General features: G+C 36.0%; 1 protein-coding gene across 2 annotated transcripts in view; it reads left to right on the forward strand.

Annotated features, from left to right (window-relative positions):
• LOC138815760 (TSC22 domain family protein 1) overlaps positions 1–22,041 on the forward strand; it is a 93,089-nt gene that overhangs the window by 53,212 nt on the left and 17,836 nt on the right. The window contains exon 1 of one of the 2 annotated variants that reach the window (XM_070005136.1): positions 15,728–15,772. The exons of the other annotated variant lie outside the window; for it this stretch is intronic. The gene's annotated coding sequence lies outside the window, so the exon portion shown is untranslated. Of the gene's footprint in view, positions 1–15,727; positions 15,773–22,041 lie in introns of those variants that run through there. 2 annotated transcript variants of the gene reach the window in all.

Genomic DNA, 22,041 nt, shown 5'->3' on the forward strand with positions numbered 1-22,041 from the left:
CCTATCCTCTGGTCCTTGTGGTTCTGCCTGTCATATGATACTAGCTTTAGCATCCAGCAGTGCTACCTGGAGCATTTTTGTGTTGGTAAATCTTTTGGTTTCTGTTTTGTTTCTGGTAACGTTGTTGGCATGTCTGGAAATGGAAGCATCCATTTCATGCCTAGGTATGAAATCTGGTATTTTCAGTTTGTTTTGGGTCTAGAATTGTTACTAATAATTTAGAGTCCTTTATTCAAAGGGTATGGCTCATTAGCAATTTAAAATTCTTACTGTTTTGCTAAGATTGACACTCATCTGCTACTTCATGGTTATCACATGAGATCTCATGTGTTTTTTATATGGCTAGGTGTTTGTGATGACACCCACTACTCCTCAGAAGTTTTTCTCTCTTAAAGGATTGGAGGTGTACATCTGTCTCCAGCTCTGTACTGGCAGAGGGCCCAGGAGGGACAAAGGCTCTTCTGTGAGAAGGAGTTGGACTTGCTAAGGGAGCAGAAGGGAGGCCTGGGTGGCTGAAGCAAAGGGACAGTGGCATGAGAGTAGAATTGGAGAGGCAAGCAGAGGCCAGATGCTGTAGGGCCCTGCAAGAGGTAGGTTTTTACTGTACTGCTAATAGAACTCTATTGAAGGATTATAAGTGGAGCTGGCAGCAGAGGCAACCTAGTCTAATGTGTTTTTAAAAGCTACTCTTGCTACTGGATGGGGAAATGGATTACAGAGGAGTAAGAGTTGAAGCTGAGAGATAATACGGGAAAGTGATTTGTTACCCAGGTGACAGTGTTACAGTGACTCATTCCTTCCTTGGTTTTTTTTTGTTTGTTTGTTTGGTTTTTTGTAACCGTCTGTAGCACAACTAAAGATAACTGGCCAGGTGTACCCTGTGGAAAAGTGAAACTTATCAGGTGGTGTAAGCATTGGAATCAAGAGTCCTTTAATATCGTTCTGCAGCCTCGCTAACTAATCCCAGGCTAAATATAGATTGCCTGTGAATCCCAAAAGTTCACTGTCAACTGTCTTTGAATGTCCCTGGGAGGTTAATTAACTTTAATTATAAGTGACTTAGTGAGTCCTGAAAAGTATTCATATTCCTATTTCATATATGAAGAGTGGATAGTGGGGTCATTTGAAGCACTGAAATAAGCAATGTATTATCACTTTCTTCTAACTTGAAGGCAATTTTGTCAACATCATACTTTTAGTTTTATTCCTTCCAAATATGTTAATAACTATAGTGTGCAGATGAGGTTTGAAGGTTTTATGCAGTTTTGGCATTTATTATTCAGGCACATGTTTATATCTTTAAGTGGTATCCTAAGTTAAAAGTGGATCAATTCCTTGAGGAGAAGCCTGCTCTGCCTCCCTAGGTGTAGGGATGGGGCTCTCTAAGCTCTGTGCCTGCCTAGCACCCATTCTTCCCCAGTGCTAAGCATTCATCATGCCGAATTACATGGCATTCCCAAGACAGAGATAAAGGTTGTGGAGAAGCAATGCAAATGCTGAGGTTGGTGGGGAAACAGATAAGAGTGAAGTCTTCTGTTTTAATCCATGATGCAGTTTTGTTTTGATATGAAGCATATTCCTTAATACTAGTAAAATAATTAGAGGATGTGGCTGTATCTCTTTTGGTTCACTATTACTGTTTCCAGTGTGAGGAATTACAGTTCTATAATCTTAGTTCTTCCCTTCCTTCCTTCCTTCCTTCCTTCCTTCCTTCCTTCCTTCCTTCCTTCCTTCCTTCCTTCCTCCCTCCCTCCCTCCCTCCCTCCCTCCCTCCCTCCCTCCCTCCCTTTCTCTCTGTCTCTCTCTGTCTCTCTCTGTCTCTCTCTCTGTCCCTCTTTTCTTCTTTCTCTTTCTTCCTTTCCCAACATGGGGCTTGAACTCAGGGTCTGGGGTGCTGTCCTTGAGCCCTTTTGCTCAAGGCTAGTGTTCTGCTACTTTGTAGCCTTGGTACTTTAGCAGCAGGATTTTGTTGGCGTGGCAAGGGAGGTGGTGTGCTTTGTAAGTTAAAAAAAAATAATTTCATATAAGTTAATGACTGAGCATAAAATTTTGTAAAGAATTCAGCTCCTTCATTATTCAGTAGATTTTTCTGGCTTTGCTCCATGCCTTGCTACAGCTAACTCTGGTCTTTCATTTCCTAATTTTGACCTGTTCTTACCTGTGATATTTTTATCTTTTAGCCGTTTAACAAGAGCTGCATATGATTTGTAAAGGTCATCTCCTTAGTTCTGTTCTCTTCTTTCACCTCACCCTAAGCTCTACAAATAACTCCAAATCCTCCTCTTTACTCTAGGCCTTTCCCATTGCCTTGTTCTAAGTTGCTCACTGACTACTTTTTATTTTCTTTGAGCTCCTATTCTTAATCTTGTAACTTCTATTCATGGTTTACCCAATTTTCTAGTTATCCAAGGCTCAGCACCTCTGTCCCCTTTGACTTTCTTTTTCTCATCCCTTCAACTTGCCTGTTCCTGACCCCTTGCCTGTTCCTTAGACCCCTTAGGTTCTAAGCCTACCTCTCTCCTTCCCAGCTGTTAACTCTCTCAATATCCAACCCAGAAACCTTCACTGGCTCCCTAGAGTTCCATACTGACTTCTAATGTATTTAATATACTACCTCAACCCCTTTTCCTTGTGCATCCTTTTTACCCAGAATTCTCCCTCCATTTTCCCCTTTTGGGCCTATGTTTCAAGTTCTACCTAATGATATACTGTCTTCTTTTGGAAAATGAAAAAGTATTTGTACTTTTAAAAAGCTGCCATCCGTGGTTTTTTCCACCCACCTATCTTCATTTCTGAAGAGTCAGCAGGGCAGTTTGGTTCACAGTGTGAGCTCCAACACTGCTCTGCCTGCATTTCACACCCTATTTCAGCCTCTTACTAGTGTACCAGGCCTTTGGCTGGTTATTTAGTCTCTTTATACTTAATGTTTCTAACAATAAATTGAGAGTACTTATAGTACAAACATCATAGAGCAATTGTGAAGAATAAATGAGTTGAGATCTTTAAAACATATAAGATGCTGCTTTGTACTATAGAGATGTTTGCTTTTGATAAAAAGTTACTGTCAAAAATTACACACACACACACACATACACACAGAGTTCTGCTATTCCATAGAATCTAGAATTGAATCCATAGTAGCTATTGGATAAAATTGGGGCTTATTGAAAAACTCAGTTGTCCAGTAACAACTATAGGTTTTGAAATAAGTACCTTGAGCTTAAATAGAGCACTTTAAACTGTCATAAAGGAAGGTCACTGGGTTTGTTGAGTAATTTAATAGTAGAGTATACTTATATAGTTTAAAAAGTGAACTGGAATTTTTAATGTATATTTTAAATAAAATCATACAAAGATAGGAAGTAGCAAACCTCTAAACTCCCATACATAAGACAGAAGCTTTGAGGTTTACAAATAAAAGTTCCAACAATCATACTGGTAGCCAGTTTTCATGTAGTCAAGACATCCTTCTAAGTGGATGCATCCAAATTGTTACTACTAGTAACAATTTTCTTTCAAGAGCACTAGTTTTTTTTTTTTAATTTTTTTATTGTAGAGATACTATACAGAGGGTTACAGTTACATGAGTGAGGTAATGAGTACACTTCCACTTCCTCTTGAACATTGTTACCCCCTCCATTGTTTTCCCCCTACCATCCCCTCCCTCCCTCCCTTCCCCAAGGTTCTTTTTTTTTTTTTTTTTTTTTTTTTTTTTGATCGTGATTAAGTGATTACTTAATTTCTGGAAATTCACAGTATTGTGGAATAATGATAAGAGCACTAGTTTTAAGCTCCATTCTAGGATTGTAAACTTATATTTGTGTTTTAGTTTTTCTAACATAGTTTTAGTACAGTTTGGGGATAATTCTTAGAATTAGAATGAGATGTCCTGAATTAAAATTGGCAGTTGGTCTTGATATGTTATATGTAAGTACATTGTGAGTATAGTACTAATAGTTCAAGGCTAAATAGTTGACATGATTTGGGTATTCATTTTATAAGATTTTGAAACATTGTTGGGATAAACAGTGCATTTAAATGACTTCTATCAATTTGCTTGAGATTTAATATGGACTTAAGAAAGTTCTAAAACTAAATGAGGTGAAGTACAGAGAAGTATTTATTTCAATGAGTTAAAAATGGAAGAAATATCCATTAATAAGGCTTACATTTTATGGTTACCAGAGAAGAAGAGCTTAATTTTTACCTGTAAACCAAAACTCACTTTACTTATAATAAAGTCCAGGTATATTCACATATTTAACATAGTTGAAAAACAAGTTTCTGTCTTTTTATGTTAATGTGCTCTAGTAAGATTGTTTAGTTTATATTTCTGATTTTATCAAGAATTTATTTCCAGTATTTTTAAATATTCTAAGTATTTCTAGTTAAAATAAAAAGTAGATATATTCAAGAACCTATAAAATTGGTTTTGGCCTGCATTTAAGTAAAAGAAGGAAAGGTATCAAGTTATTGTGATGAAATATTTACACATGACCAACTTAAACTTGCCAAGAGTTTCATTCATCTTTGTAACTTCTGGGTTCAAACATTGCAGTTTCTACTCTAAATCTCTTTGTTTTCTCTGCTTTCAAGTTGAAAATACTCAAAAATTTTATATTGTAAATTGTATCTTTGACCTTCCCTTAAATTGAAGAAAACTCTTGGCAGCTGGATGATTTACAAATGTTTAGCAATGGCAACCAGATGAAAAATTAAAGGTATTTATGTGTGGCATCATGTGACTGTGATGGAAATAATTTATCTTCCTTTCACTTCCCACATTTTAACTTGGTCTAGCTTTATAGATTCCAAAGTAGAGCCTCAGCAGATTTCTAGAGACTTACATCTTTTTTTTTTTGGGTCCGGTCGTAGGGCCTGAACTCTGGGCCTGCATGCTGTCCCTCAGCTCTCCAGCTCAAGGCTAGCGCTCTATCACTTGAGCCACGGTGCCACTTCCGGCTTTTTTCTTTTTGCTTATGTGGTGCTGAGGAATCGAACACAGGGCCTCAGGCATGCAAGGCAAGTGCTCTACCACTGAGCCACCTTCCCAGCCCGAGACTTACATCTTTGTTACTTCCTGACCTGCTGTATCTGTGTATTCTATGATGATCACATGCTAATATTAGAAGTGAAATTGCTGAAATAGCAACCTTCATATTAGTATTATATAATTTGAAAGTAATTTAATAGATATATTTTTGTTTTGTGAATCTTGTCCAAATTTTTGTTGTTTTGGGTTGTTTCATAAGTCCTCATGACTGATGATTATTGCTTGAAGCACATTTATTTCTAGTAATCTAGTTGTACTTGTTTGAATTGACTCTTCTTGGTTTCTTAATTTCTCATGACTATAATTAGTTGTAATGATTGACTAAGCAAATCTTGAATACTTTTTGTTAGCCTAACACTGTGAGATCAAAAGGGAAGTTTATTGTGGTCTTTATTTTAAAACAATTGGCTTAGGTAACTTCTAAAGTGATTTTTCTTTTTTTCTTCTTTTTTTTTTTTTTGGTGTGAAGAGCTTATACATTGTATTTTAAAACAAAGCAGATGCCCAAAGTAGTTTATCTAGATATGTACATGTCATCAATGTGTTGCTTTGTTTTGTTTTTGAGCTTTATTAAAATGTAATTCTGAGTCGAAACTTGTATTTTACAATTTTCATGAAATACTGTATTGAGCACTCATGCTGTTCATTTTTATTAATGTGTAACTATACCAGAGTTTGGCTATTATCTCTTGATAGGTTTTGGGGGTTACTTCCAGTTTGTTTTTCTTTTGCCAAGAAGAATGCTATTGTGAAAAATAATATGTTGTATATTAGACACAGGTTCAGCTGCTAGTGTATAAACAGTTCAATTTTTCAGCCTGATGTCATATTTTCTACAATGAGTATTCCAATTTGCCCACCCACCAACAGTACGTAAAAAAATAAGTGATACTTTTGCCAACATTTTGGTAGTTGTCAGCTTCAATTTTGTCACTGTAGTGCGTATAAATATTAAATCTTTGTGATTTTGAAGCCACTTGTGTTTCCTCTTCTGTAAAATTCATTTTCTTATTTTTCTGTTGAATTAATTTGACTGCCTAGTTTGTAGTAAACCTTTTCACTTTTTTTTTTCCTACTAGGGCTTAAACTCAGGGCTTCACTTGTCTTTTTCACTTAAGGCTGAAACTCTGTACTACTTTTGTTGCACCTCTGTTTCAGGCTTTTTTTCTTTTTTGAAGGGGGGTGGTAATTGGAGATAGGAGTCTCATGGATTTTGCTGGCCCAACAGTAAGCCTCAGATCTCAGCCTTCTGAGTAGCTAGAATTACAGGCATGATCTACCAGCTTCTGACCTTTTCACTTTATATTCACTTTATATAATGATATCCTTTGAACAGATGTTATTAATTTAGTCAAAATTATGAAAATATTCTTCATAGTTAATGACTTAGATTTAAGGAACTTATTACCTCAAGTTCATCAAGTCAGTTTCCTATGATTTTTTTCTAAAATAATGTTTTACAAATTTATTATATTCAATAGAATTATTTTTAATAAGTTTTTTATTGTGAAAATACTGTACAAAAGGGTTACAGTTAAATGAGCAAGGTAATAAGTAGATTTCTTATCAAGGATTGTTGACTCTTCCTTTGTTTTTTCCCCTACCATCCCTTCCCTCCACCTCCACAACTACACTCTCCCCCATCTCAGCCCCCTCCGTTTCCCCCCCCCCCCCACTTAAATTGTAAAGTTAGTTTTTTCAACATAGTGTCTTCTACATCTCATTGTTGCAATGGGTCAACCTGTATCCCTATTTAACCATTTTGTTTTATCCCTTCCCCTCCCCAAATTATACCAACATCAAATACAGTGAAAACAGGGGTTATATAGTATGGAGAGAAAAGAACACAAATCATAAATATATTGCTTGGGCTTGGGGTGTAGCTCAGTGTAGAGTACTTGCTTATTAAGGCCCATGGGTTCCATCGCTGACACTAAAATTTTTGTTTCTGATTTTCTTGCTCAGTATTTTTCATTGTATGTGTTTAGTCTATTTTGCTTTTCTATTCATAGAGCTTTAAGTAACGTTTACTTGAGGGCCACTACGGGTAATACAGTTATGAACATTCTTTTTTTTTTTTTTTTCTTCTATCAGTTGTGGGGCCTGAACTCTGGGCCTGAACTCTGAACCCAGGGCCTCATGCATGCAAGGCAAGCACTCTACTACTGAGCCACATCCCAACCCATGAACATTCTTCTACATGTCTTTAGTTTGCATTTTATTGGATATATTCCAACAGAATAGAATACTGCTGTGCTTGTATTTAGGTTCCTTTTTATTGGGTGTTTTCATAGTGATTGCACCTCACCTGCTACTTTTAAGTGTGTACGCGTGCTTCAGTTTCTCTATACTCCACCCATCTCTAAAGTTTAAACCTACTTGTCAGAAATTTTCATTTTAGCCATCTTAGTAGGCATGTAATGGTACCTCATTTTGGTTTTAAATTGTGCTTTCGTTATTGCTCATGAAATTAAGCACAGATAGATGACTACTTGAATATTTTGTGGAATGCCTGTTCAGATCCTTTTTCAGTTTCTATTGGATTTTTTCTATTGATTTTTTTTAAAGTTCTTTAAATATTACTGAAATAATATGGTTTTTAAAAAACATATGTTCTAGAAATAGGTTTTGTTTCCAGGAATAGAGCTATAATGCATCTAATTTGACACCCTGGCATTTTTTTGGTCAGGAAGAAATACGTAGAGCTTTGTGTGGTGTGACACAGGGATCATAGCTAGTGTTTTTCTTATATGCAAAGCTAATTGACTTAGAACTAGTATTTGGAAAGATCATCTTTTCTTTTCTGTGTATGTATGCATGTATGTATGCATGCATGTATGTGTATGTGTGGCCTATTTCTTTTTTTTTAAAGTTTATTTATTTATTTTTGTTGGTTGTGGGGCTTGAACTCTGGGCCTGGGTGCTGTGCCTGTGCTCTTCAGCTCAAGGCGAGCACTCTACTAGTTGAGCCACAGCGCCACTTCCTGTGTGGCCTATTTCTGTTCTTTTTAGTATACTTCTTTGTTTAAATTATTCAAGCCTAGGAGAGCCTTTCCATCTTTTTTTTTTTTTTTTTTTTTTTTTTTGGGTCCGGTCGTGGGGCCTGAACTCTGGGCCTGGGTGCTGTCCCTCAGCTCTTCAGCTCAAGGCTAGCGTTCTACCACTTGAGCCACAGCGCCACTTCCGGCTTTTTTCTTTTTGCTTATGTGGTGCTGAGGAATCGAACCCAGGGCCTCAGCCATGCAAGGCAAGTGCTCTACCACTGAGCCACCTTCCCAGCCCCGAGAGCCTTTCCATCTTATTTAATATAATTTGGATATTTATGTGGCTCTTGCATGATAATTTTTTTTTCAGTACTGGGGTTTGAACTCAGGCCCTTGAACTTGCCAAGCAAGTGTTCTGCCACTTGAGCCATGCTCCCTCTCTCATGTAAATTGTCTGGCTCCTCATGCAACCATTTTGAGGTTTTAATGGAAAACCACTTGACTCTGCAGTTCAGTTTTATGATTTATGATATTAGGTCTCTATTTAGCTCTCTTTAATGTTATTATTTTGGAGGGGGTACTTGTACTTGGCTGGGCACATTCTACCACATAAGCAATAGCTTAAACCCTATTTTATTGCTTTTATTATCTTTTTGATAATTATATTTATGGAGCAAGATATTAATAAGAATGTAATTGGCCACTTTGTTACCCCTTCTTATTGATATAAAAATTCTTTGTATATTATTTTGCTTTTCTGTGGACAGTCACAGCATTGAAGGATGATAGGCTTGTCAGTGTTCGTGCTTTTTTTTACTGATATCACTGAAATAACACTAGAATAAAAACATAAAGTGAGCAATATTAAAATATAAAAATATAAAATAATTTTAGTAATTAGTTTTATATTGTCAGTTCAACATTCAGTCAGTACAAAAATAGCTAAGGAGATATTTTACTTTTTTTGTCCGGAATCTTCAAAAACCTAGTGTGTATTTTGCATTTGCATCACTTCTAGTTATAGTTAAGGTGCTTGTAGCTGGTGGTTTCAGTATTGATAGAGCAGGACTACAGTTTTCAGAGGATGCTGATACTCTATATATTTGCCTGATTCCTAACTTTGAAACAAATACTTCTGACATTTCATTATTAAAAAGGATGTGTTCTCTTGATTTGGTAGATATTTTCCATGTGGTTAAAGAAATTTCCTTGTGATTTGAGTTTACTCTATAATTTCTAGCTTTTCACTAGCTCTTTAATAAGCATATTTATGTGTACATAAGGGTAGGTAACAGCAAGAGGATGGAGTTCAGCATTCAGTGAATCTATAGACTTGTGCTAAAATACCTTCTTTTTTTTAAGTTCTTACTTTTTTAAGTTCTGTTTTGTAAATGAAACAGTTGAGTTTGAAAGTTAAGTGTATAAGTGACAGTATGTTAGTGTTGAGAAGTCAGAACAAAAACACATATATCTTCTTTAATTCTAATATCATTTAAGATATCCCAGTTCTCAGTTCTTTCTATGAAGATCTGTGGGATAACCTCCTGTGCTAGATGTCAGACAACCCTTCATCTAATGATATTCTTGTATTCTTCTTTTGTGATATTGCAGAAACTCAGATTTATTTCTAGGATTTGAGATAGTTACCTTATGCTATAAATTCATCAAATATGTTTATCATGATTATTAGTTGAATGTTAATAACTTCTGCCTTCCCAAACTCCCATTCCTGTTCTAGGATAGCAAAACGAGCCATAATAAACTGCATTTTTCCGTTAGGAACTGCACATTTGCATTGAGACCATTGTTTGTGAGTTTGGAATCACTTAAGATTGGCTAGTATGGGAGAGAGGCTTGTAGAATTTATATATTCTATATAACCTTTAAAGAGTTTCACAAAATCCTGTACTGTAGGGACTAGAGCTTTTAAAGGGTTTTTGACTGTTCTCATCGTTGACTGTAGAAATAACTTTAACTCTCAGTTTAACTGAACTTCACTATATGTGATACTATTTGTTTTTTTTTTAATCATTTCACCTTTCCCTGTTTTTTAAGTTTCAGACTTTGTGAGTTTCTTATATTTATTAACCCATTTTGAAATTTTTTAATTTTATGTAGGAGCAATACAATAACCTCTGTATTCAGCTTATGAAAAATTAGGTTGGAAATTAAATTATATGAATGTTATATGAGTCAACTTAGTTTATTTAAGGTAGCCTGGAATATATATAAAATGTATTCCCGAAGGATAGATGGCCAATTGTCATAGGATGTGGTGTATTAGCGCCATCTACTGTGAGGTAGGCATAATTGCTTCTTGGTGTGCATTGGATTTTTTTTTTTTTTTAGGAAAAATACATACTACTTTTCATAGTACTGCAGGTCTTTTCTTTTAGATTACCACTGTACAATCTGTATGTTTTGTTCTGTTCAGTTTATATAGTCTGTATATTTAAAGTTGGCTAAGTTTCAGAGATTTTGCTTCAGGATCCTTACCAAATTTACAGTGGAAAACCTCCTATGATTTTCCTGATATCCCAAGATAAAATATAGCTGATTAAGCTAGAATCATTGTTTTAAATTTTACTAAACAAAGGCTTTTTATCTGTACCTGAACTTTTTATCTGTACCTCAAAAACTGCCCATGTAAAGCTGCCTCTTAGTGTGTCATTATGATAATTACTTGAATGTCAAAATCTGCAGTCTTGAGGCATTGGTATCTTAGTGGTAAAAATATTTAAGTAATAAAGCTACTATCTTGGGTTTAATTTCTTAATATAAAGGATATTTTAATGAACACCAAGGAAGAAAAGAATCTCAAATTATCCTATATTTTCAAAAGTATTTTTTAGGTAATTGAAGTATCTCTACCCAACAATGTAGTAGGCATTTAGGTAAAACAAAAAGTCTTTGATCAGAAATAAAATTGTCATGCCTATAAATTAGAGCAGTGAATCTTTGGATTTTTGCAGTTTCATCAGACCAGTTGTCATGCAGCACCTGTGACAGAAAATTGGGCCCCAGTGTCTTTCAGTAACCTTGAGAGACGTGGCTGTTACTTTTGACAGAGGCAACATGTCTCTGCATTTGGGGGCCCCTTCATAGAGCGTGCAGTTTTTTTCAATGTCCTGTTCCTCCACCTTTAATACTTCTTTAAATGACCAGAATCAGCCTATTGTTTAACAGTATAGGTAGGGGTAGGAGTGTGCGTGTATATGTGCATGTGAGTGTGTGTGCAGGGCACACACTGGTCCTGAGTCTTGAACTCAAGGCCTGTGAGCTGTTCCTGAGCTTATTTTTGCTCAAGGCTAGTGCTCTATCACTTGAGCTATACAGCTCCACTTCCAGCTTTTGAGTGGTTAATTGGAGGTAGAATCTCATAGACTTTCCTGCCTGGCAAGCTTTGAATTGCAAGCCTCAGATTTCAGCCTCCTGAGTAGCTAGGATTACAGCAATGAGTTTCTGGCACCTGGCATAACAGTATAATTTTAAAGTCAGACTTCTTGGGTTTAAATCTTGGTTCTACCGTTTGGTCCCTGTGATCTTGAGAGCATCAGCCTTAATTTTTCTGAGCCTCAGTCTCATCTGTAAGTGAGAAAAGTAACAGTGCCTATGTCTTAGAATTATTCTGTAGTATAAATAAAATGTTAAAGAACTAGAAGAATACCTGGCATTTTAGTAAACATTCAAGAGAATTAATTGCTATAATTTATTGCCATTAATATTTGTATCAATGATTACATGTTCAGCATGAATATGATAATTTGATATGTATTCATTTTAGTAACTACAGTCTCTTTTTTATTTATTTCTTTTTTTGGTTGTGGGGCTTGAAGTCAGGACTTGGGTGCTGACACTGAGCTCTCTTGCTCAAGGTTCGTGCTCTACCACTTTGAGCCACAGCTCCACTTCCAACTACTGTCGCTTTAGCAGCAAAACCTATAATGTTTGACAGTACATACCTTAAGAATATAAATGCTCAAGATGTTTACTGTTTCTGGGATTCATTTAGATGGTGGTATTTAGCAGAGTGGAAAGAAAACATTGGGCCTTCAACCTTGTTCCTTTCAGTAACAACAGTGTAATTTTCAGTAAATTACTAATCTCTCTAAAGTTCAGCGTATACGTAGTTATTGTGTTTATATGCCCAATAAAATATATTCATTAATTTTATTCCTGTTTGTTCACTGCCAAGGTGCTTGCTTACTGCCATTTGTAAAGAGTGCTTCTCAGTCTCATTGCATCCTGGGCCCTTTTGCTGAGTCTGCTAGTAGACACACTAATTATTGTACTTAACATGAGTAGTTGGATTTTGACATTTTTCTGGAATGTTTTGTGAATTTGCTGTCATTTGTTTTGTTTGGTTGGGTGCTTTTGTTTTGTTTTGTTTGCTTGCTTGTTTTGATCTTGCTCTGCAGCAAGCTCAGTACAGCCTTGAACTCAAAATGAAGCCCAGGCTGGCTTCAAAGTTGTAATGCTCCTGCATCCACCTCTGAGTGCTAGGACTGTGTTAAGAATTGTTCTGCATAAAAATGTGGTAAAGGGACTAACATCTCTTCATTTTCCATTTATTTATGTATTTGTTTGTTTGGTACTATCAGGGTTTGAACTCAAGACCTTGCACTTGATAGGCAGGTGCTACTATAAACTATATAAGTAAAACTCTCAGCCCCCAATTCTACATTAATAAAAAAATGTCTTGGGCTGGGAAGGTGGCTCAGTGGTAGAGCGCTTGCCTTGCATGCCTGAGGCCCTGGGTTCGATTCCTCAGCACCACATAAGCAAAAAAGAAAAAAGCCGGAAGTGGCGCTGTGACTCAAGTGGTAGAGCGCTAGCCTTGAGCTGAAGAGCTGAGGGATAGTGCCCAGGCCCAGAGTTCAGGTCCTATGACCGGACCCCCCCCAAAAAAAATGTCTATCTGCTGGTGGCTGACACCTGTAATCCTAGCTACTCAGGAAACAGATCTGAAACTTATGTGTTGAAGTCAGCCGAGGCAGAAAAGCCCAGTCTATTCCATCCCCAATTAACCAGCAAAAATCTGTGCTTGAGCCATGGCTTAAGTGGTAGAGTTCCAAACATAGGCAGAGGAAGTGGAATAAGCACTATGCTTTTAATTCACCAGTAATGGGGGGAAATTGTCTATTTATTTTATTCTTTGTTGGAACTATAAACTTTGCATACTGTTATTAGACTGCTTGGTTACAAACCTGGCTTAAAAAATCACCTACTTACATTTATGAGCTTTGGCATATTACTTAGGCTTTCTGTGTCTCTGTTTTCCTGCACACAAAATGGTAAATTATATGGTGATTATACATGTAATCCCTATGTACTAGGTAATATGTGTGTGCAGTATGAAGTTCAGTACTGATATTGAATTATTCTACATATCTATTTTTCCCCCAATGGAAACCAAGTAAAAATACTTGAGGCTTCCAGAATCTTTTGGTATCCAAGAGAATGTGTGGTTTAACTGTTTAAGCATAATTTTAAACAGGAGTTCATATTCCTAAATTGGAGCCTAGCTTTCCCAAGAGTCTGATTGAATTATTTTACCTTTTATACAGGTACTTCATTTCAAAATGGGAATGATAATTATGTATTCTCCATAGACTCCCTTTTCTCTCTTTCAAACGTATGTGACTTCAAGGCACCAAGTTAGGTACTGGGGAGACAATAGTGGAAAATACTACATGAGTTCTTTGCCTAGTAGTATGTTAAATGTAATAGAGGAGTCAAGACAACCTCACCTTTGATTATATAGGTGATTTAACTGCTGAAAGTAGTATTTAGATCCATGAATGTATTTGATAGGGAGACCCCAGTGTGTCTGTTTCGTGAGAGTAACTTCAGTTGAGATGTGAAGTATGATCCAAATTATTAACTAAAACTAGAGCAGACATTGCAGGGCGTTCATTTCAGGATGTTAGATGTTTAAGTACCTAGAGACAGATAGGAGTCATTATATCAAGGATACATAGTGATTCAAAAAAAACAACAGATTCATATATTTTACAGTTATGTTATTTTCCTATTAAATATATTGTATCTGGGAAGATATTATTGATAGTTTAAATATTTTCTTAATGTTTGTGTTTAAGAGAATGTGAAAAGTGCATGATGCTGGTGGCTCTTACCTTTAATCCTAGCTACTCAGTAGGCTAAGAGAGAGATAGCCCAGACAGAGAAGTTTGGAAATCTATCTATACCCTGCAATTATCTATCTATACCTGGCAATTAAAACTTAGAAAACAACTATTTTATTTGGCTTTGAAAAATTAAGGAATTTCATAAAACATTCACCTATAGTTATTGGGAAACTTTTATTCTAAAGATTAAACAAGTCAGAAGTAGAGGTATAACACCAGCTGTGAGTGAAAAAGACCAAGCAATAAGCAAGGACCCAAGTTCAAACCCAGAAGTGACACACGTACGCACAAAAAATAAGAAATTTGATTTTAAGTGTAAGTTTTTACTAAATACTAAAATATCATTAAATTGAATCATCATTAAGTATGATTTAGAAATTAAATATTGACTTTGAGTATAATATATTCCTGGGGCAGGACAGGATTTTGTTTATGGTAGTCCAAGCTAGGCTGATTTTTGATCCTCCTACCTCATCCTCCCAAGTGCTAGGATTATGGGATTGCAGGGATGTACCATATGGCTAAAACATTTATACTTAATATTTGTAGGGTTTGATCATACAGTTTTTGGATACTCTTGACCATTTTTTTTCTTTGTAAAAATGGAGTTCCAATCTGTGTGTGTATGTGCGCGCACGTGCATGTGGATGTCCTATGTGAGACTGAACCCAGGGTTTTCCTTGAACATGCTAGGAAAGTACTCTACCACTAATCTACACTCCCCAGGCCCCCGTTTTTGTACCCCAATACTTTTTAGATAATAATCAACAAAAGTAAGATTACTCCATTAGTTACTCTGCATTCAAGTTATTAATAATTTTACATTTTTAAATTGACCAACATAGAACTAATGATTGTTTTATAATTCTGATGTATTTCATATACTTATATGTCTGGAAATAATATACACAAGTGGTCCTGCAGTTTGTATATAGCTCTATATAGTGGTTCAAGTAGAAAGATAGATATTGAATAATAACTAGTTTGCATATTATATGAATAATCACATTGTAATTAATTTATGCAAATGACTTATGGCCTAAACATTTTGTTAATCTATTAGTTTTCAGTGATCATCTGGTCCGTGTTTCTGTGGAAATTTCCCACCTAATATAAAAAACGAGTCCTCCTATCTCTTCCCTTTGCCCTCCTCCTTTTGCTTTCTCAAGTCTTCTTCCTTCCATTTGCAAACCCTTATTTTTCTTGTTTCAAGGGTTGAAAACCCCTAACTAGATCCTCCTAGATTTTGGGGGGAAAATGACCAGAGGCTAATCATGATTAGGTATGTTACACTTTAAGCCAACTAATAATGATTTCCTATGCCCTTTTAAAGACTGGAAACATAAGTTACTATATTCATAGTTATCTTTTTTGTCTTCAAATTGAGTCATTATAGGTAAATTGGGTCCCTACCCCTTTAAGTAGAAACTGCCTTGAGGGACTGATGGAACTTGGGACCTCTTCCAGAAGAACTTGCTGGTTCCCCCAGGAGTGTCAGTTGGGCCTGGGTGGGAAGAGAGGCCCAGGACAGCCACCATTGTGCCCCCCACATGAAACCTTTTTTATAGTCTAGTGATAAACCTGCCGTGAGTACTGAGATATATTTGAAGTGTTGGACTTGTCTCTCCCTTGTCCTAAGCATTGTTTATTACCTGAGAGGCAGTTGGTTTCTAGACACACAGGTACCCATCTTGAAAGTGACATTACGTTCAGTTCAGCCATTTTTTTTTTGATTCATTTGTTTTTCCTAGTTTGAAATTTTTAAGAGACTTTAATTACTTAGAGGATTATTGGGGAATTATGATGGAAAGATTTATTTCCTTTATTTGCTAGCAGATATATTACAAAAATACTTCTTTAACTCAGTATCTTTAAGAAATTGAGTTGAATAACAGAATTAGGTTTTTATTTTGATGCTTCTATTGAAGTCATTATGGATTGGTTTGAAACTATTTTTATATTGAGTCTGTCAAAAACATAGCTTAATTTGCTCATTCTTGAGAAATGGCATTAGTTGTATTTAAGTTTGTCTTTGGAATAGATGCTTTATATATACTACATGTTGGATAGTTCTTTTCAAATATTCAGGTTTTGTGAATACTTTTACAGCTGGTTATTATAATATAAAAACATATAAGCATTTACATTTTGCCCTCTGTTTCTGTAGGTTTTCAGATTCAGCCAACCTCAGATTGAAAAATCTTGAGAAAATAGCAATTGGCACCTGTACTGAAAATGTACCCTAGACAATATCGTATGACAACTATTTACACAACATTTATATTTATTAGATGCTATAAATAATAGAGTTGATTTGAAGTATCAGATACTGCATAGTATTCCATTTTATATAAAGGACTTTATAGTATCCTCAGATTGTGGTATCTGATGGGAAAACCAAGATCCCTGCAGATACCAAGGGTTGACTATGGACAAATAATATGTGTATATTCTGTTTCTAAATGCAGCTTCTATAGCTTAAATGCTTTGAATGCTGACAAAACTATGCGTATGATTGTAAACAAATGTAAAATAGCCCAAAATAATTGATATTAAATCTCCAAATTAAGAATTAAAGCCAGCAACATGTGGCTCACAACTATAATTCTAGCCACTCAGGAGGCTGAAACCTGAAGATTAGGGTTAACACATCCAAGGCAGCAAAATCCATTAGACACTTATCTCCAATTAACCACTAGTAAACCCAGAAATAGAGCTGTGGCTCAAGTGGTAAAGTGCCAGACTTGAGCAAAAAACACTACAGGACTGTGCTTAGGCCTTGAGTTCAAGCCCCAGTACCAGTGTGCGCGCGCGCGCGCGCACACACACACACACACACACACACACACACACACACACACACACACACACACACACACACACACACACACACACACACTTTGTTTAATAAAAGATAAACGGTTCTGAATTACAGATGAGATATTTTCTGTTTAGTATAAAGTAGAAGTCCTGAATCCTAAAGAATAAACAATAATTTAGGCTTTCCAAAATTAACTTTTGCTCAGTGGAAGGGCCTCACATGCATGAGGCCCTGGGTTCAACTACTCAGCACCACATAAGCAGAAAAAGCCAGAAATGGTGCTATGGCTCGCGTGGTAAAGTGCTAGCCTTGAGCTGAAGAGCTGAGGGACAGAGTTCTGGCCCCATGACCCCCCCACCAAAAAAAAGGCAAAAAAGGATGTAATTCAAAATAGAATGTGAGTCTCTGGATTTAAACCCCAGTCCTTTCTTTCCCTACTCCGCCCCCCCCCACCAAAAAAAAAGATCACAGAATTTTAGACTAGGAAGGGAGCTAAGAGGTCATTTGATATTTGATTACTAACACCAAATTTTTTATAATGTTACATATACGGGAGAAGAGATTGATACCATTGAAATAATTTAGATGATGTTGAGGCTCTTCTAGGTAACAAGCAGTTAAAGTATAACTTAAAAACTGTCAGTGATAATTTTAAAAGATACATTTAGGTTAAACCTAGTAGAGCTTGTGAGTCACAAGTAAATATTTCAACTATGAAGGACTGATGTCATCAGGCAAAGTAAAAAATAAGCCAACTCATTTAATTTTACAGAAAAGAAAGGATCAGTGGTAAAGTCCTAAAATAAACTAGATGGCCAGTGTTTATTAACTTGAACATAATTCAAATGATACTGTAGAGCTAAAAAATATAATACTGTTTCCCCTTCTAGAAGTTTCATAGAATGCAAGAATACACAAAGAAGGAAAGTTTTAGGAGTCATCAGTAGTAGAAAAATGAGTCTTTAGCAGAAAGATGGAATCTTTATGCAGATATTTCATCCATAAAGCAGGTCTTTATGGATATTTGTCCTATTGGATTTGGTAATTAACTTTATGAACACTGAAAACAGGCTGTGCTGCCTAGAGCAAGCCATTAGGAGACGAGGACAAGATGAAAGGAAATAAATCAGGAAAAATGCAGAGCACAAATCCAGTGAAAGTTCTTGCTAGTTATTACAGTGAGATACCACCATGTCTATCAGTTTAGGGCTCATCCAACTTTGTCACCATTATGTGGTTATGTAATTGAGGGCTCATATTTTCATAGGATACACTTCCAATACTTTATATATCAAAGGAGACTTAGTCATCATTTCACGATTTTCTAAAAGGAATTAATTATTGTAGACAGTGCTCTGAAAATGTCAATAATTATTTTTATCCACTATTTTAGATGCTCTTTTTTTATTAGGAAATAATTTTTTCTATAGGTCCACTGGAAAGTCTTAGAAACCTAATTATGAATTAAGCATATATAGTAAAGTTACTATAGAAATTCATTACAGTTTAATTTTGCTTCAGAGTATAAAATTGACCAAGCAGTGCTACCTAGTAGGCAGTAAAATTTTATGCAATTCTATTTATTTGATACTGTGTTTAACTGTTAAAAAAGAAAACAGACTCCCAAGAGTTCCAAGTGCTGAGAAATTACATTTCTCCCTCCCTCCCCATCTCTCTCTCTGTGTATGTGTGTGTGTATGTATGTATATGTATGCATGCATGCATGTATGTATGTATGTATGTATGTATGTATGTATGTATGTATGCCAGTCATGGGACTTGAATTTAGTGCATGGACGCTATCACTGAGCTTTTGTGTTCACTCGACCACTTGAACCTGTAGCTCCCCTTCTGGCTTTTTTGGTGGTTAATTGAAGATAAGAGTCTCATGGACTTCCCTGCCCAGGCTGGTTTTGAACCACAATCCTCTGATCTCAGCCTTCTAAGAAGCTAGAATTATAGGTGAGAGCCATTGGCACCCAGCCCATTTCTACATCTTATGTTTGAAGAAAGAATTAGTTTTTCCCTCAGTAATTTCATTAAATAAAACATTGAAAATTTAATAAACTGAAGTGAATTTTAGTGAATACCAGCATCAACAATAATTTAATACTTTTAAGTTGTTTAGTGTCTTAAAACAATTAAAAAAATTAGAAAGTCATTTGTTGTCTGAAGTGAAGCACGCACTTTTGCATCAGTACCACAAGGTGGCAGAATTGTTTCTTTTAAAAAAAAATACAGTAAATCCTTGTTATCTAAAAATGAAGTTTTCCATGTGGTTAAATTTTATATATTAGAACTTTTAAATTTTAACTTTTTTTGATAGAAAGCTTTCTAAACTACATTCCTTATTCTCCTGATTTCTTAAGTAATAGAACCTAACCATTCTCAGTGAGTCATTCAAATGCAGGTTATTGGATATGATTTAGATGGACTATGGATAACAATTGGAAGGAGTGGTCCTTTGCTCTTAAAAGCTGCTAGCTAGCATCAGCTTGCTTTTTGCTTATCTCATTACTTTTTCTGTTAGAAGTAAAGTGAATCTTGTTAGTGCCAGACAGTTTCTTGTGTGGTAAACCATGCCTGCTTTCTGCAAAATTTAGTAAGTGAAGACAGACCTTGCTTTTTTCCTGAGCCTACAGTGGGGTGGTGACAGGGCATTTGGAGAAGAAAATAAACTATGATGTTTTTAATGTTTTTCACCTAGGCCACCCTGGTAAAGGTGGCACCTGTGAGGAATAGAATCTTGTAATCATGAGGAATATTAGAAGGTAATGCAAGTACTTGTGGAGCTTTAAGAAATGTTCCCTGTAATAATCTTGTGGTTTCTGAGGTAATGTAATTTGCATGGAGGAGATAATGATTATAAAGCTTATGGCCAAATGTCAATCTTTTGTGTTCTGATGATTAGAGAGCTGTTCCACAGCATCTGGCCCCACTGTTGGTGATAAGAGAAACACTGAGTTTAGTCTGTAGTATGTAGATGCTGCTTTCCAGAGCCTCTCTCTCCCTTCCCATGTAATATCCAGGGCTATAGTTCTAGATAATGCACTGTGAAAAATAGGACAGTAGGGAAGCTTCCTTCCTTCTCTGTTTCCTTCCTTTTTCTAATCTTTTAAATGATATGACACATAGAATCTCTTGGACCTAAGTCTCAAGATGAGACAGTAGAGCTTCACACACACACTGATGGTGCAGTTGAACTCTGCTCATTAGAGGCAGAGGAGGAGAAAGGAGGAGGAGGAGGAGGAGGAGGAGGAGGAGGAGGAGGAGGAGGAGGAGGAGGAGGAGGAAGGAGGACATGATTTCCACAGCCGTCTCATACTTTCCTGGCTTTCTGAAATGTTCATCAACGGTGCTTCCAGTTTTTCACTTGTATAGTTTTGCACAATTGTAAGTAACAGAAATAATTACAGATTTTGTTCCCCCTATCTTGCATTTCTCTCGGCTTGGGTAATGGAGAATGGTTATAAGTGCTCCAGAAGGGCTTGCCAGGAGCGAAAGTTATAAATGAGCTTCACCCAAATGGGTACTAAAGCATAGACACTTGATTTTTCTACTTAGCTTACCCTGGCAACATCTTTTTATTTTATTTTAGCTTCATAGTGGAGGAATAAATGGCACTCTTATGACTGAAATATATGGTACATTTCCTTAGTTTGTGCCTCTACAATAAATATACTTTCTGGCCCAGTAACATTACTTTTTTACTTTTTACTTTTTAGTAAAATAATCCTATTAAAGATTGACAAACTGGTTTAGTGGTCTACATAAAATGTTTGTGCTTTAAAACACAGCCTATACCGGCTGTGTTGCCTTAGGCAAAGTTTTGTGTTAACTGTACACTGAAACTAAATTAATTCTTAACTTTGAGATTACCAAAAGGATTAGATGCAAGAGCTTGATTTGTATTAAGAACATTCTTCATGTTATGCCAAAAGGTTAGGAACTATTAGCAAAAGCAGCTTGTTTGATGTATTGTGTAATTTAAGCATTTGATTCTAATACATCTAGAATCCCATTAAAATATTTAAATAAGTTACTCATGATTAAATATTTTCTCCTTTAAATGCTGTTTAAGACACATTTACTTTTTGCATTGTAATTGACTGTATAAGAAGCTAGAGGTGTCAAGGACGGGTATGTTATAGATCTTGTCTGTTTGTTACAGTTTTCAGATTAGGACATAACCTGTAGGTTGTCTGTTATCATTAAAGGACTTGTAATTGAAGAGGCAACAGGCATGAGACTGTTTAAGAAAATTAAAGTGAGGGGTTGGGAAAGTGGCTTAGTGGTAGAATGCTTGCCTCTCATGCATGAGGCCCTGGGTTCGAATTCCTCAGCACCACATAAGCAGAAAAGGCCAGAAATGACTCTGTGGCTCAAGTGGTAGAACACTAGCCTTGAGCTGAAGAGCTGAGAGATAGTGCCCAGGTGGAAAGCAGGGCATATTTGCTTGGATCAAGCTGGAGAGAGATTGGAGCCAATTTGCCCAGTTGGGATGACATGGCAGTCAATTACAATATTTGCTTTGGGGCAAAGGTGGTAGCAGTAGAAACATAGTAGTGGAAGTCAGAGAGATTGTTAGTGTAAAATTAGCCAGATACAACAATTTGAAATGAGGTTAAGAAAAAAATTATGTAAAATTTTTGTCAGGAGCAGAAAACTTAAATACAGGACTATGATCTATAGGAAAATAATGTCTGTGCATTTAGTGTTCTGTAAATTCTTTATCATAAGAGAGATAATGTTACTTGATTTAAAACTCAATAAATGGAAGGCACTATTGACTTTGAGCCTGATTTATAGGATTTGACTAGGATCACACAGGATAGTGCTTCCAAAATACTGGGTAAATCTGAACTTACTTGTTCTAGATGGAAGGTATCTTAAATAAAGGGGTTAAAAGCACAGACCTGTGTGGGTCTACATCTTGAAATCTAGATCCATTTACCATTACCTAGTTGATCTATCTCTCTGTGTCCCAGCCTTCTTTAACCTTAGAGTTCTACAGTAATAAGATAATGCATACAT

Source organism: Dipodomys merriami, unplaced genomic scaffold (assembly GCF_024711535.1).
Source record: "Dipodomys merriami isolate MVZ:Mamm:240054 unplaced genomic scaffold, mDipMer1.0.p SCAF_667, whole genome shotgun sequence".
In the NCBI taxonomy this organism is placed as follows: domain Eukaryota; kingdom Metazoa; phylum Chordata; class Mammalia; order Rodentia; family Heteromyidae; genus Dipodomys; species Dipodomys merriami.